Source organism: Populus trichocarpa, chromosome 11 (genome assembly GCF_000002775.5).
Source record: "Populus trichocarpa isolate Nisqually-1 chromosome 11, P.trichocarpa_v4.1, whole genome shotgun sequence".
Classification (NCBI taxonomy): Eukaryota; Viridiplantae; Streptophyta; class Magnoliopsida; order Malpighiales; family Salicaceae; genus Populus; species Populus trichocarpa.
The window spans coordinates 9,998,311-10,014,040 of NC_037295.2; the positions used below are offsets into that span (position 1 = coordinate 9,998,311).

Sequence of the window (15,730 nt, forward strand, 5' to 3'; positions counted from 1 at the left end):
AGCACATAGACTACTGTTGGCTCGGAAGTCGTTGAGGAAAACTGGGTCCCTAGGGACCCAAAAATCATCCAAGAACCGAGTTCTACGGCCGACGGTGACATATTCTGCGCATATGGGCTATTGCTGCCTAAGAAACCATTGACGTAAACAGAGTCTCTACTATCTCAAAAATATCCTTGAAACCCAATTCTACGGCTAATGATGAAATCGTCAATGGACATAGACTACTGCTGACTCAAAAACCGTTGATAAAAACTGAGTCTCTACGGACCAAAAAATCACCCAAGAAACTGAGTTCTACGGCTAACGATGAAATCTTCAATGGACATAGACTACTGCTGACTCACAAACCATTGACTAAAACTAAGTCCCTGGCACTAAAAAATCATCCAAGAAGCGTCCTTCTATGCTAATTGAGAAACCGTTGACGAAAACCGAGTCTCTACTGTCCCAAATATAATCCTCGAAACCCAGTTCTACGCCCGACGCTCAAAATCTTCAGGGCACATAGACTACCGCTGACTCAGAAACCGTTAACGAAAAATGCATCGCTACCGACCCAGAAGTCATCATGGGAACCTAGTTTTACAACGAACGCTGGAATCTTCAATGGACATAGACTATCGCTGACTCACAAACCGTTAACGAAAAACGAGTCCCTGGGACCCAAAATTCAATCAAGAAGCCCACTACTACGCCTGACGCTGACATCTTCTACGCACATAGACTACTGCTGACTAAGAAAACGTTGACGAAAACTGCGTCCCTGTTGTCCCAAAAATAATCCTCGAAACACAATTCTACGCCTGACGCTGAAATCTTCAGGGCACATAGACTACTTCTGACAAAGAAACCGTTAACGAAAAATACGTTGCTGCCGACCCATAAATCATCACGGGAACCTAGTTCTACGGCAGACGGTGAAATCTTCAGAGCACATAGACTACTCCTGGCTCAAAAACCGTTGATGAAAACTATTTCTGTGGGATGTAAAAATCATCAAAGAAGCCCACTACTACGCCTGACGCTGACATCTTCTACGCACATAGACTACTGCTGACTAAGAAAACTTTGACGAAAACTGCGTCCCTGTTGTCCCAAAAATAATCCTCGAAACACAATTCTACGCCTGACGCTGAAATCTTCAGGGCACATAGACTACTTCAGACACAAAAACCGTTAACGAAAAAAGCGTTGCTCCCGACCCATAAATCATCACGAGAACCAAGTCGTACGGCCGACGGTGAAATCTTCAGAGCACATAGACTACTGCTGGCTTAAAAACCATTGATGAAAACTAGTTCTCTGGGACCTAAAAACCATCAAGAACCCAGTTCTACGATTGCCGATGACATATTCTGCGCACATGGACTTTTGCTGACTGAGAAACCGTTGACAAAAAATGAGTCCCTGCTTGTCCCAAAAATAATCCTCGAAACCCAGTTCTACGGCTGACGCTGAAATCTTCATGGCACATAGACTACTGCTGACGCAGAAACCGTTAACAAAAAAGCGTTGCTGCCGACCAATAAATCATCACGGGAAGCTAGTTGTACGGCCGAGGGTGAAATCTTCAGAGCACATCGACTACTGCTGCCTCAAAAACCATTGACGAAAACTAGTTCTCTGGGACCCAAAAACCGTCCAAGAACCCAGTTCTACGGCTGATGATGACATATTCTGTGCACATGGACTTTTGCTGACACAGAAACCTTTGACGAAAACTGAGTCCCTGCTTGTCCCAAAAATAATCCTCGAAACCCAGTTCTACGGCTGACGCTGAAATCATCATGGCACATAGACTACTGCTGACACAGAAACCATTAACGAAAAAATGTGACGTTTCCGACCCAGAAATCATCACGGGTACCTCCATCTATGGCTCACACTAAAATCTTCAGAGCACATAGACTACTGCTGGCTCGGAAACAGTTGACGAAAAATAGGTCTCTAGGGACCCAAAAATCATCCAAGAACCTAGTTCTACGGCCGATGCTCACATATTCTACGCATATGGGCTATTGTTGACTAAGAAACCATTGACGAAAACGGAGTCTCTACTGTCTCAAAAATATCCTTGAAACCCAATTCTACGGCTAACGATGAAATCATCAATGGACATAGACTACTGCTGCCTCAACAACCGTTGACAAAAACTGAGTCCCTACGGATCAAAAAATCACCCAAGAAACCCAGTTATACGGTTGACGCTGAAATCTTCAGAGCATATAGACTACTGTTGTCCCAAAAATAATCCTCGAAACCAAGTTCTACGGCTGACACTGTAATCTTCAGTCTACATAGACTACTACTGACTCAAAAACCGTTGATGAAAACTAGGTCCCTAGGACCCAAAAAATCATCCAAGAAGATCAGTTCTACAGCCAACGCTGATATCTTCAGCGCACATAGATTACTAGTGACTGAGAAACCGTTGATGAAAACTGAGTCCCTGCTGTCCCAAAATCATCCTAAAAACCTAGTTCTACGGCGGACGCTGAAATCTTCAGGGCATATAGACTACAGCTGCCTGAGAAACCGTTGTCAAAAACTGGGTCCCTTCGACCCAAAAATCATCCAAGAAGCCTAGTTCTACGGCTGCCACTGACATCTTCAGCGCTTATAGACTAATGCTGCCTGAGAAACCGTTTTCGAAAACTGAGTCCCTGCTGTCCGAAAAATCATCCTCGAAACCCACTTTTACGGCTGACGCTGAAATCTTCAGTCTACATAGACTACTGCTACAACAAAAACTGTTGACAAAAAGTGAGTCCGTGCGGACCAAAAATCATCCAAGAAGCGCAGTTCTACGGCCGACGCTGACATCTTCAGCACACATAGACTACTGGTGACTAAGAAACCATTGATGAAAACTGAGTCCGTGCTGTCCTAGAAATCATCCTCGAAACCCATTTCTACGGCTGACACTGAATCTTCAGTCTATATAGACTACTACTGACTAAAAAACCGTTGATGAAAACTAGGTCCCCAAGACCCAAAAGATCATCCAAGAAGAGCAGTTCTATGGTTGACGCTGAAATATTCTACGCACATAGACTATTCCTGACTGTGAAACCGTTGATGAAAACTGACTCCCTGCTGTCCTAAAAATAATCCTCGAAACCCACTTCTACGCCTGACGCTGAAATCTTCAGGGCATATAGACTACTGCTGACACAGAAACCGTTAATGAAAAAATGCGTCGTTGCCGACCCAGAAATCATCACGGGTACCTCGTTCTACGGCTCACGTTAAAATCTTCAGAGCACATAGACTACTGCTGGCTCGGAAACCGTTGATGAAAAATGGGTCCCTAGGGACCCAAAAATCATCCAAGAACTCAGATCTACGGGTGACGCTGACATATTCTACGCACATAGACTACTGCTACCTGTGAAACCGTTGAAGAAAACTAAGTCCCTCCTCTACCAAAAATAATCCTCGAAACCCAGTTACACGCCTCACGCTGAAATCTTCAGGGCACAAAGACTACTGCTGACACAGAAATTATCACGGGAACCTCGTTCTACGGCTGACGCTGAAATCTTCAGAGCACATGGACTACTGTTGGCTCCAAAACAGTTGATGAAAACTAGGTCCTTAAGGACCCAAAAATCATCCAAGAACCCAGTTCTATGGCTGACGCTGACATATTTTGCGCATATGGAGTTTTGCTGACTGAGAAACTGTTGACGAAAACGGAGTCCCTCCTGTCTCAAAAATACCCTCGAAACCCAGTTATACGGCTAACGATGAAATCTTCAATGGACATCGACTACTGCTCATTCAAAAACCGTTAACAAAAACTAAGTCCCTACGGATCAAAAAATCACCCAAAAAGCCCAGTTCTACGGCTGACACTGAAATCTTCAATGGACATAGACTATTGCTGACTCACAAACCGTTGACGGAAACTGCGTCCCTGGGACCCAAAAATCATCAATGAAGCGCACTTCTACGGTTGACGCTGACATCTTCTACGCACATAGACTACTGCTGATTGAGAAACCGTTGACGAAAACTGATTCCCTGTTGTCCCAAAAATAATCTTCGAAACCCAGTTCCTACGGCTAACGCTGAAATCTTCAATGGACATAGACTACTGCTGTCTCAAAAACCGTTGACAAGAACTGAGTCCCTACGGATCAAAAAATCACCCAAGAAGCCCAGTTCTACGACTGACGCTGAAATCTTCAATGGACATAGACTACTGCTGACTCACAAACCGTTGACGGAAACTGCGTCCCTGGGACCCAAAAATCATCAATGAAGCGCACTTCTACGGTTGATGTTGACATCTTCTACGCACATAGACTACTGCTGATTGAGAAAACGTTGACGAAAACTGATTCCCTGTTGTCCCAAAAATAATCCTCGAAACCCAGTTCCTACGGCTAACGCTGAAATCTTCAATGGACATAGACTACTGCTGACTCAAAAACCGTTGACAAGAATTGAGTCCCTAGAACCAAAAAATCATCCAAGAAGCGCCCTTTTACCGCTGAAGCTCACATCTTCTACGTACATAGACTACTGCTGATTGAGAAACCGTTGATGAAAGTGAGTCCCTACTGTCCCAAAAATAATCCTCGAAACCTAGTTCTATACCCGACGCTCAAAATCTTCGGGGCACATAGACTACCGCTGACTCAGAAACCGTTAACAAAAATACGTCGCTGCCGACCCAGAAATCATCACGGGAACCTAGTTCTACGGCGGACGCTGAAATCTTCAATGGACATAGACTACCGTTGACTCACAAACCATTAACGAAAAATGAGTCCCTGGGACCCAAAATTCATCCAAGAAGCCCACTACTACGCCTGACGCTAACATTTTCTAAGCACATAGACTACTGCTGACTGAGAAACCGTTGACAAAAACTGAGTCCCTGCTGTCCCAAAAATAATCCTCGAAACCCAGTTCTACATTTGACGCTGAAATCTTTAGGGCACATAGACTATAGATAAATGCGTCGCTGCCGACCCAAATATCATTATAGGAACCTAGTTCTACGGCTGACCCTGAAATCTTCAGAGCACATAAAGTACTGCTAGCTCACAAACCGTTTATGAAAATTGGGTCACGAGTACCCAAAAATCATTCAAGAAGCGCACTTCTACGGTTGACGCTGGCATCTTCTACGCACATAGACTATTGCTGACGCAGAAACCGTTAACGAAAAATGCATCGCTGCAGACCTAGAAATCAGCACGGGAACCTACTTCTGCGGCTGACGCTGAAATCTTCAGAGCACATAGACTACTCCTGGCTCGGAAACCGTTGATGAACATTGGGTCTCTAGGGACCCAAAAATCATCCAAGAACTAAGTTCTACGGCATACGCTGACATATTCTACCCATATAGACTACCGCTACCTGAGAAACCGTTGACGAAAACTGAGTCCCTCCTGTCCCAAAAATAATCCTCGAAACCCAGTTCTACGGCTACCGCTGAAATCTTCAATAGACATAGACTACTGCTGACTCAAAAACCGTTGACAACAATTGAGTCCCTACGGATCAAAAAAAATCACCCAAGAAGCCCAGTTCTACGACTGACGCTGAAATCTTCAATGGACATAGACTACTGCTGACTCACAAACCGTTGACGGAAACTGCGTCCCTGGGACCCAAAAATCATCAATGAAGCGCACTTCTACGGTTGACGCTAACATCTTCAACGCACATAGACTATTGCTGACTCACAAACCGTTGACGAAAATTGAGTCCCTGGACCCAAAAATCATCCAAGAAGCGCACTTCTACGGCTGACGCTCACATCTTCTACACCCTAGACTAATGCTGACTGAGAAACCGTTGACGAAAACTTAGTCCATGCTATCCCAAAAATAATCATCGAAACCCAGTTCTACGCCTGACGCTGAAATCTTCTGGCCACATATACTACTGTTGACACAAAAACCGTTAATGAAAAATGCGTCGCTCCCAACACATAAATCATCACGGGAACCTCGTTCTACGGCTGACCCTGAAATCTTCAGAGCACATAGAGTACTGGTAGCTCAAAAACTGTTTACAAAAACTAGTGCTCTGGGACCCAAAAATCATCCAAGAAGCGCCCTTCTACGGCAGACGCTCGCATCTTCTACGCCCTCGACTAATGCTGACTGAGAAACCGTTGACAAAAACGGCGTCCCTGCTGTCCCAAAAATAATCCTCGAAACACAGTTCTACGCCTGACGCTGAAATCTTCAGAGCACATAGACTGCTTCTGACACAGAAACCGTTAACGAAAAATGTGTTGTTGCCGACCCATAAATCATCACGGGAACCTAGTTCTACGGCAGACTGTCAAATCTTCAGAGCACATAGACTACTGCTGGCTCAAAAACCGTTGATGAAAACTAGTTCTTTGGGACCCAAAAATCATCAAAGAAGCCCTCTACTACGCCTGACGCTAACATCTTCTATGCACATAGACTACTGCTCAATGAGAAACCGTTAACGAAAACGGCGTCCCTGCTAACCCAAAAATAATCCTCGAAACCCACTTCTACGCCTGACGTTGAAATCTTCAGGGCACATAGACTACTGCTGCCACAGAAACCGTTAACGAAAAATGCATCGCTGCCGACCCAGAAATCATCCACGAAGCATATTGACTACTGCTAGCTCACAAACCATTGACGAAAACTAGGTCTCTGGGACCCAAAATCATCCAAGAAGCCCACTACTGTGCCTGATGCTGACATCTTCTACGCACATAGACTACTGCTGACTGAGAAACCATTGACGAAAACTGCGTCCCTGCCTCCCTAAAATAATCCTCGAAACCCAGTTCTACGCCTGACGATGAAATCTTCAATGGACACGAACTACTGTTGACACAGAAACAGTTAACGAAAAATGCGTCACTGCTGACCCAAAAATCATCACGGGAACCAAGTTCTACGGATGACGCTGAAATCTTCAGTGCACATAGACTACTACTGTCTAAAAAACCGTTGACGAAAACTACTTCTCTGGGACCCAAAAATCATCCAAGAAGCCCACTACTACGCCTGATGCTGACATCTTCTACGCACATAGACTACTGCTGACTGAGAAACCGTTGACAAAAACTACGTACCTGTTGTCCAAAAAATAATCCTCGAAACCCAGTTCTACTGCTAACGCTGAAATCTTTAATGGACATAGACTACTGCTGCCTCACAAACCGTTGATGAAAACTGAGTCTCTGGGACCCAAAAATCATCCAAGAAGCCCACTACTACGCCTGACGGTGACATCTTCTACGCACATAGACTACTCCTGACACAAAAGTCGTTAAAGAAAAAAGCGCCGCTGCCGACCCAGAAATCATCACGGGAACCTTGTTCTATGGCTCACGCTGAAATCTTCAAAGCACATAGACTACTACTGACTCACAAACCGTTGACGAAAAATGAGTCCTTGGGTCCCAAAAATCATCCAAGAAGCGCACTTCTACAACTGACGCTGAAATCTTCATGGCACATAGACTAATGCTGGCTCACAAATCGTTGACGAAAACTAGGTCTCTGGGACACTAAAATCATACAAGAAGCCCACTACTATGCCTGACGCTGACATCTTCTACGAACATAGACTACTGCTGACTGAGAAACCGTTGAGGAAAACTGCGTCTCTGCTATCCCAAAAATAATCCTCGAAACCCAGTTCTACGGCTAACGCTAAAATCTTCAATGGACATAAACTACTGCTTACTCAAAAACCGTTGAAAAAAACTGGGACCATGCGGACAAAAACATCACCCAAGAAGCCTAGTTCTACGGCTGACGGTGAAATCTTCAGAGCACATAGACTACTGCTGGCTCAAAAACCGTTGACGCAAACTAGTTCTATGGGACCCAAAAATCATCCAAGAAGCCCACTATTACGCCTGACGCTGACATCTTCTACGCATATAGAGTACTGGTGGCTCAAAAAGCGTTTATGAAAATTGGGTGCCTAGGAACAAAAATTCATCTAAGAAGCCTAGTTCTACGGCTGACGTTGGCATCTTCTACTCAAATAGACTAATGCTGACGGAGAAAACGTTGACAAAAACTGAGTCCCTGGTGTACCACAAATAATCCTCGAACCCAATTCTACGCCTGACGCTGAAATCTTCAGGGCACATAAAATACTGCTGACATAAAAATATTTAACAAAAAATGCTTCGCTGAGTCCCTACGGATCAAAAAATCACCCAAGAAGCCCAGTTCTACGACTGACGCTGAAATCTTCAATTGACATAAACTACTGCTGACTCACAAACCGTTGACGAAAACTGAGTCCTTGGGACCCAAAAATCATCTAAGAAGCGCACTTCTACGGCTGACACTGACATCTTCTACGCCCAAAGACTACTGCTGACTGAGAAACCGTTGACGAAAACTGAGTCCCTACCGTCCCAAAAATAATCCTCGATACCCAGTTCTACGGCTAACGCTGAAATCTTCAATGGACATAGACCAATGCTGACTCAAAAACCGTTCACAAAAACCGAGTCCCTACATACCAAAAAATCACCCAAGAAGCCCAGTTCTACGGCTGACGCTGAAATCTTCAATTGACATACACTACTGCTGACTCACAAACCGTTGACGAAAACTGAGTCCCTGGGACCCAAAAATCATCCAAGAAGCGCAATTTTACGGCTGACGCTGACATCTTCTACGCACATAGACTACCGTTGACTCACAAACCGTTGACGAAAACTGAGTCCCTGCCGTCCTAAAAATAATCCTCGTAACCTAGTTCTACGCCTGATGCTGAAATCTTCAGAGAACATAGACTACTGCTGGCTCACAAACCGTTGATGGAAATTGAGTCCTTGTGACCCAAAAATCATACAATAAGCCCCCTACTACGCATGATGCTGACATCTTCTACGCACATAAACTACTGTTGACTGAGAAACCGTTGACGAAAACTGCGTCCCTCTTGTACCAAAAATAATCCTCGAAACCCAGTTCTACGCCTGGCGCTGAAAACTTCCATGGACATAGACTACTGCTGACTCAAAAACCATTGACAAAAACTGAGTCCCTACGAACCAAAACATCACCCAAGAAGCCCAGTCCTTCGGCCTAACGCTGAAATCTTCAATGGACATAAACTATTGCTGACTCACAAACCGTTATTGAAAATTGAGTCCCTGGGACCCAAAAATCATCCAAGCCCATTACTACGCCTGACGCTGACATATTCTATGCACATAGACTACTGCTCACTAAGAAACCATTGACGAAAACTGCGTCCTTGCTGTACCATAAATAATCCTCGAACCCAGTTTTACACCTGACGCTGAAATCTTCAGGGCACATAAAATACTGCTGATATAGAAATAGTTACCAAAAATGCGTCGCTGCCGACCCAAAAATCATCACGGGAACCTAGTTCTACGGCTGACGCTGAAATATTCAGAGCACCTACACTACTGCTAGCTCACAAACCGTTGATGAAAACTAGGTCTCTAGGACCCAAAAATCATCCAAGAAGCCAACTATTACACCTGACGCTGACATCTTCTACGCACATAAACTACTGCTAACTAAGAAACCGTTGACGAAAACTGCGTCCCTGCCGTCCCAAAAATAATCCTCGAAACCCAGTTCTACGACTCACGTTGAAATCTTCAATGGACATAGTCCAATGCTGACTCAAAAACCGGTGACAAAAACCGAGTCCCTACGTACCAAAAAATCACCCTAGAAGCCCAGTTCTACGGCTGACGCTGAAATCTTCAATTGACATAGACTACTGTTGACTCACAAACCGTTGACGAAAACTGAGTCCCTAAGACCCAAAAATCATCCAAGAAGCGCACTTCTACGGCTGACGCTAACATCTTCTACGCACTTAGACTACTGCTGACTGAGAAACTATTGACGAAAACTGAGTCCTTGCCGTCCCAAAAATAATCCTCGAAACCTAGTTCTACGCCTGATGCTGAAATCTTCAGGGCACATAGACTACTACTAACACAGAAACCGTTAACGAAAAATGCATTGCCGGCGACTCATAAATCATCACGGGAACATAGTTCTACGGCGGACGTTGAAATCTTTAGAGCACATAGACTACTGCTGGCTTAAAAACCGTTGACGAAAACTAGTTCTGCGCATATGGACTTTTGCTGATTGAGAAACCGTTGAGGAAAATGGAGTCCTTGTTGTCCCACAAATATCCTCAAAACCCAGTTCTACGGCTGACGCTGAAATCTTCAATGGACATAGTCTACTGGTGGCTCAAAAACCGTTGATGAAAACTGTTTCTTTGGGACCCAAAAACCATCAAAAAACACAGTTCTACGGCTGACAATGACAAATTCTGCGCACATGGACTTTTGCTGATTGAGAAAGCGTTGACGAAAACGGATTCCTTGCTATCCCAAAAATATCCTCGAAACCCAGTTCTACGGCTGACGCTGAAATCTTCAATGGACATAGACTACTGCTGACTCAAAAACCGTTGACAAAAATTGTGTCCATGAAGACAAAAAATTCATAAAAAGAAGCCCAGTTCTACGACTGACGTTGACATGTTCAGAACATATAGGCTACTGCTGACTGAGAAAGCGTTGACGTAAACTGAGTTCCTGCTGTCCCCAAGATCATCCTCGAAACCCAGTTCTACGCCTGACGCTGAAATCTTCAGGGCACATATACTATTGCTGACCCAGAAACCGTTAACGAAAAATGCATCGCTGCCGACCCAGAAATCATCACGGGAGCCTAGTTCTACGACTGACGCTGAAATCTTTAGAGCACATAGACTACTGCTGGCTCACAAACCGTTGACGAAAACTAGGTCTCTTGGGACCCAAAAATCATCCAAGAAGCCCACTACTATGCCTGACGCTGACATCTTCTACGCACATAGACTACTGCCCACTCAGAAGCTGTTGATGAAAACTGCATTCCTGCCGTCCCAAAAATAATCCTCGAAACCCAGTTCTACTGCTAACCGTTTACGAAAACACGGTCCCTACGAACCAAAAAATCTTCCAAGAAGCCAAGTTCTATGGCCGATGCTGATATCTTCAGTGCACATAGACTACTGTTGACTGAGAAACCGTTGACGAAAAATGCGTCCCTGGTGTTCCAAAAATCAACCTCAAAATCCAGTTATATGGTTGACGCTAAAATCTTCAAGGCTTATAGACTACTGCTAACTGAGAAACCATTGATAAAAACCGAGTCCCTGCCGACCCAAAAATAATCCTCGAAACCTAGTTCTACAGCAAACGCTGAAATATTCAGGGCACATAGACTACTGCTGACACTGAAACCGTTAACGAAAAAGGCATCGATGCCGACCCAGAAATCATCAAAGGAAAATAGTTCTATGGCTGACGCTGAAATCTTCCGAGCACATAGACTACTGCTGGCTCACAAACTGCTGACTCAAAAAATGTTAACTAAAACTGAGTCCCTACGGACCAAAAAAATCACCCAAGAAGCCCAGTTCTACAGCAGAAGCTGAAATCTTCAATGGACATAAACTACTGCTGACTCACAAACTGTTGACAAAAACTGGGTCCATGCAGACCAAAACAGCACCCAAGAAGCCTAGTTCTACAGCTGACGCTGAAATCTTCAGAACACATAGACTACTGCTGGCTCACAAACCGTTGCCGAAAATTAGGTCTCTAGGACCCAAAAATCATCTAAGAAGCCCACTACTATGCCTGACGCTGCCATCTTCTACGAAAATAGACTACTGCTGACTGAGAAACAGTTGACGAAAATTGCGTCCCTCCTGTCCCAAACCTAGTTCTACGCCTGACGCTGAAATCTTCGGGGCACATAGACTACTGCAAACACAGAAACCGTTAATGAAAAATGTGTCGCTGCCGACCTAGAAAGCATCACGGGAACCTAGTTCTACGGCTGACACTAAGCACATAGACTACTACTGGCTCACAAACCGTTGATGATAACTAGGTCTCTAGACCCAAAAATCATCCAAGATGCCCACTACTACGCCTGACGCTGACATCTTATACGCCCATAGACTACTACTGACTGAGAAACCGTTGACGAAAACTTTGTCTGCTGTCCCAAAAATAATCCTCGAAACCCAGTTATACGGCTAACGCTGAAATCTTTAATGGACATAAACTTCTGTTGACTCAAAAACCGTTGACAAAAACCGGGTCCATGCGGACCAAAACATCACCCAAGAAGCCTAGTACTACGGCTGACGTTGAAATCTTCAGAGCACATAGACTACTGTTGGCTCACAAACCGTTGATGAAAACTAGGTCTCTGGGACCCAAAAATCATCAAGAAGCCCACTACTACGCCTAACGCTGGAATCTTCTACGCACATAGACTATTGTTGACTCAAAAACCGTTGACAAAAATTGCGTCCCTACGGACCAAAAAATCACCCAAGAAGCCCAGTTCAACAGCTGACGCTGAAATCTTTAAAGGACATAGCCTACTGCTGACTCACAAACCGTTGACGAAAACTGAGTCCCAAAAATCATCCAAGAAGCGCACTACTACGCCTGATGTTGACATCTTCTACGCGCATAGACTATTGCTGACTGAGAAAACGTTGACGAAAACTACATCCCTGCTATCCCAAAATTAGTCCTCGAAACGGAGTTCTACGGCTAACGCTGAAAGCTTCAATGGACATAGACTACTACTGACTCAAAAACCGTTAACTAAAACTGAGTCCCTACGGATCAAAAAATCACCCAAGAAGCCCACGACTATGCCTGACGCTGCCATCTTCTACGAACATAGACAACTGCTGACTGAGAAACAGTTGATGAAAATTGCGTCCCTCTAGTCCCAAACCCAGTTCTATGCCTGATGCTGAAATCTTCAGGGCACATAGACTACTCCAGACACAAAAACCGTTAATGAAAAATGCGTCGTTGCCGACCCAGAAATCATCACGGGAACCTAGTTCTACGACTGACGATGAAATCTTCATAGCACATAGACTACTACTGGCTCACAAACCATTGACGAAAACTATGTCTCTGGACTCAAAAATCATCCAAGAAGCCCACTACTACGCCTGACGCTGACATCTTCTACGCCCATAGACAACTACTGACTGAGCAACCGTTGACGAAAATTGGGTCCATGTGGACCAAAACAGCACCCAAGAAGCCTAGCTCTACAGCTGACGCTGAAATCTTCATAGCATATAGACTACTGTTTGCTCTCAAACCGTTGACAAAAACTAGGTCTCTTAGACCCAAAATCATCCAAGAAGCCGACTACTACGCCTGACGCTGACATCTTCTACGAAAATAGACTACTGCTGGCTAAGAAACCATTCACGAAAACTGCGTCCCTCCTGTCCCAAAAATAATCCTCGAAACCCAGTTCTACGGCTAACGCTGAAATCTTCAATGGACATAGACTACTGCTGACTCAAAAAATGTTAACTAAAACTGAGTCCCTACGGACCAAAAAAATCACCCAAGAAGCCCAGTTCTACAGTAGACACTGAAATCTTCAATGGACATAAACTACTGCTGACTTACAAACCGTTGACAAAAACTGGGTCCATACGGACCAAAACAGCACCCATGAAGCCTAGTTCTACGGCTGACGCTGAAATCTTCAGAGCACATAGACTACTGCTGGCTCACAAACCGTTGACGAAAACTAGGTCTCTAGGACCCAAAAATCATCATAGAAGCCAATGACTACGCCAAACACTGACATCTTCTACGCACATAGACTACATTTGACTGAGAAAACGTTGACGAAAACTACGTCCCTCTCTCCCAAAGATAATCCTCGAAACCCAGTTCTACGGCTAATGCTGGAATCTTCAATGTACATAAACTACTGCTGACTCAAAAAATGTTAACTAAAACTGAGTCCCAACGGACCAAAAAAATCACCAAAGAAGCCCAGTTCTACAGCAGACGCTGAAATCTTCAATGCTAGGGCTGGCACTGAAATCTTCGATGGACACAAACCACTGCTGGCTCACAAACCGTTGACAAAAACTAGGTCACTTGGACCCAAAAATCATCCAAGAAGCCCACGACTATGCCTGACGCTGCCATCTTCTACGAAAATAGACTACTACTGACTGAGAAACAGTTGACAAAAATTGCGTCCCTCCTGTCCCAAACCTAGTTCTACGCCTGACGCTGAAATCTTCGGGGCACATAGACTACTGCAGACACAGAAACCGTTAATGAAAAATGTGTCGCTGCCGACCTAAAAAGCATCACGGGAACCTAGTTCTACGGCTGACACTAAGCACATAGACTACTACTGGCTCACAAACCGTTGATGATAACTAGGTCTCTAGACCCAAAAATCATCCAAGATGCCCACTACTACGCCTGACGCTGACATCTTATACGCCCATAGACTACTACTGACTGAGAAACCGTTGACGAAAACTTTGTCTGTTGTCCCAAAAATAATCCTCGAAACCCAGTTCTACAGCTAACGCTGAAATCTTCAATGGATATAGACTTCTGTTGACTCAAAAACTGTTGACAAAAACCGGGTCCATGCGGACCAAAACATCACCCAAGAAGCCTAGTACTACGGCTGACGCTGAAATCTTCAGAGCACATAGACTACTGCTGGCTCACAAACCGTTGATGAAAACTAGGTCTCTGGGACCCAAAAATCATCAAGAAGCCCACTACTACGCCTAACGCTGGAATCTTCTACGCACATAGACTACTGTTGACTGAGAAACCGTTGAAGAAACCCAGTTCTACGGGTAACGCTGAAATCTTCAATGGACGTAAACTACTGCTGAGTCATAAACCATTGACAAAAGCTGAGTCCCTACGGACCACAAAATCACCCAAGAAGCCCAGTTCTAGGGCTGACGTTGAAATCTTCAATGGACCTAGACTACTGCTGACTCAAAAACCGTTGACAAAAATTGCGTCCCTACGGACCAAAAAATCACCCAAGAAGCCCAGTTCAACAGCTGACGCTGAAATCTTTAAAGGACATAGCCTACTGCTGACTCACAAACTGTTGACGAAAACTGAGTCCCAAAAATCATCCAAGAAGCGCACTACTACGCCTGATGTTGACATCTTCTACGCGCATAGACTATTGCTGACTGAGAAAACGTTGACGAAAACTACGTCCCTCCTATCCCAAAATTAGTCCTCGAAACGGAGTTCTACGGCTAACGCTGAAAGCTTCAATGGACATAGACTACTACTGACTTAAAAATCGTTAACTAAAACTGAGTCCCTACGGATCAAAAAATCACCCAAGAAGCCCACGACTATGCCTGACGCTGCCATCTTCTACGAACATAGACAACTGCTGACTGAGAAACAGTTGATGAAAATTGCGTCCCTCTAGTCCCAAACCCAGTTCTATGCCTGATGCTGAAATCTTCAGGGCACATAGACTACTGCAGACACAAAAACCGTTAATGAAAAATGCGTCGTTGCCGACCCAGAAATCATCACGGGAACCTAGTTTCACGGCTGACGCTAAAATCTTCAATGGACATAAACTACTGCTTACTCAAAAACCGTTGAAAAAAACTGGGACCATGCGGACAAAAACATCACCCAAGAAGCCTAGTTCTACGGCTGACGCTGAAATCTTCAGAGCACATAGACTACTGCTGGCTCACAAACCGTTAACGAAAACTAGGTCTCTTGGGACCCAAAAATCATACAAGAAGCCCACTACTGTGCCTGACGCTGACATCTTCTAAGCACATAGACTACTGCTGACTGAGAAACCGTTGACGAAAACTTCGT

At 44.6% G+C, this 15,730-nt stretch overlaps 1 long non-coding RNA gene across 4 annotated transcripts in view; it reads left to right on the forward strand.

The window, feature by feature from the left end:
• LOC112323312 (uncharacterized) overlaps window positions 1-15,730 on the forward strand; it is a 66,605-nt gene that overhangs the window by 45,797 nt on the left and 5,078 nt on the right. The gene's annotated exons all lie outside the window — the stretch shown is intronic.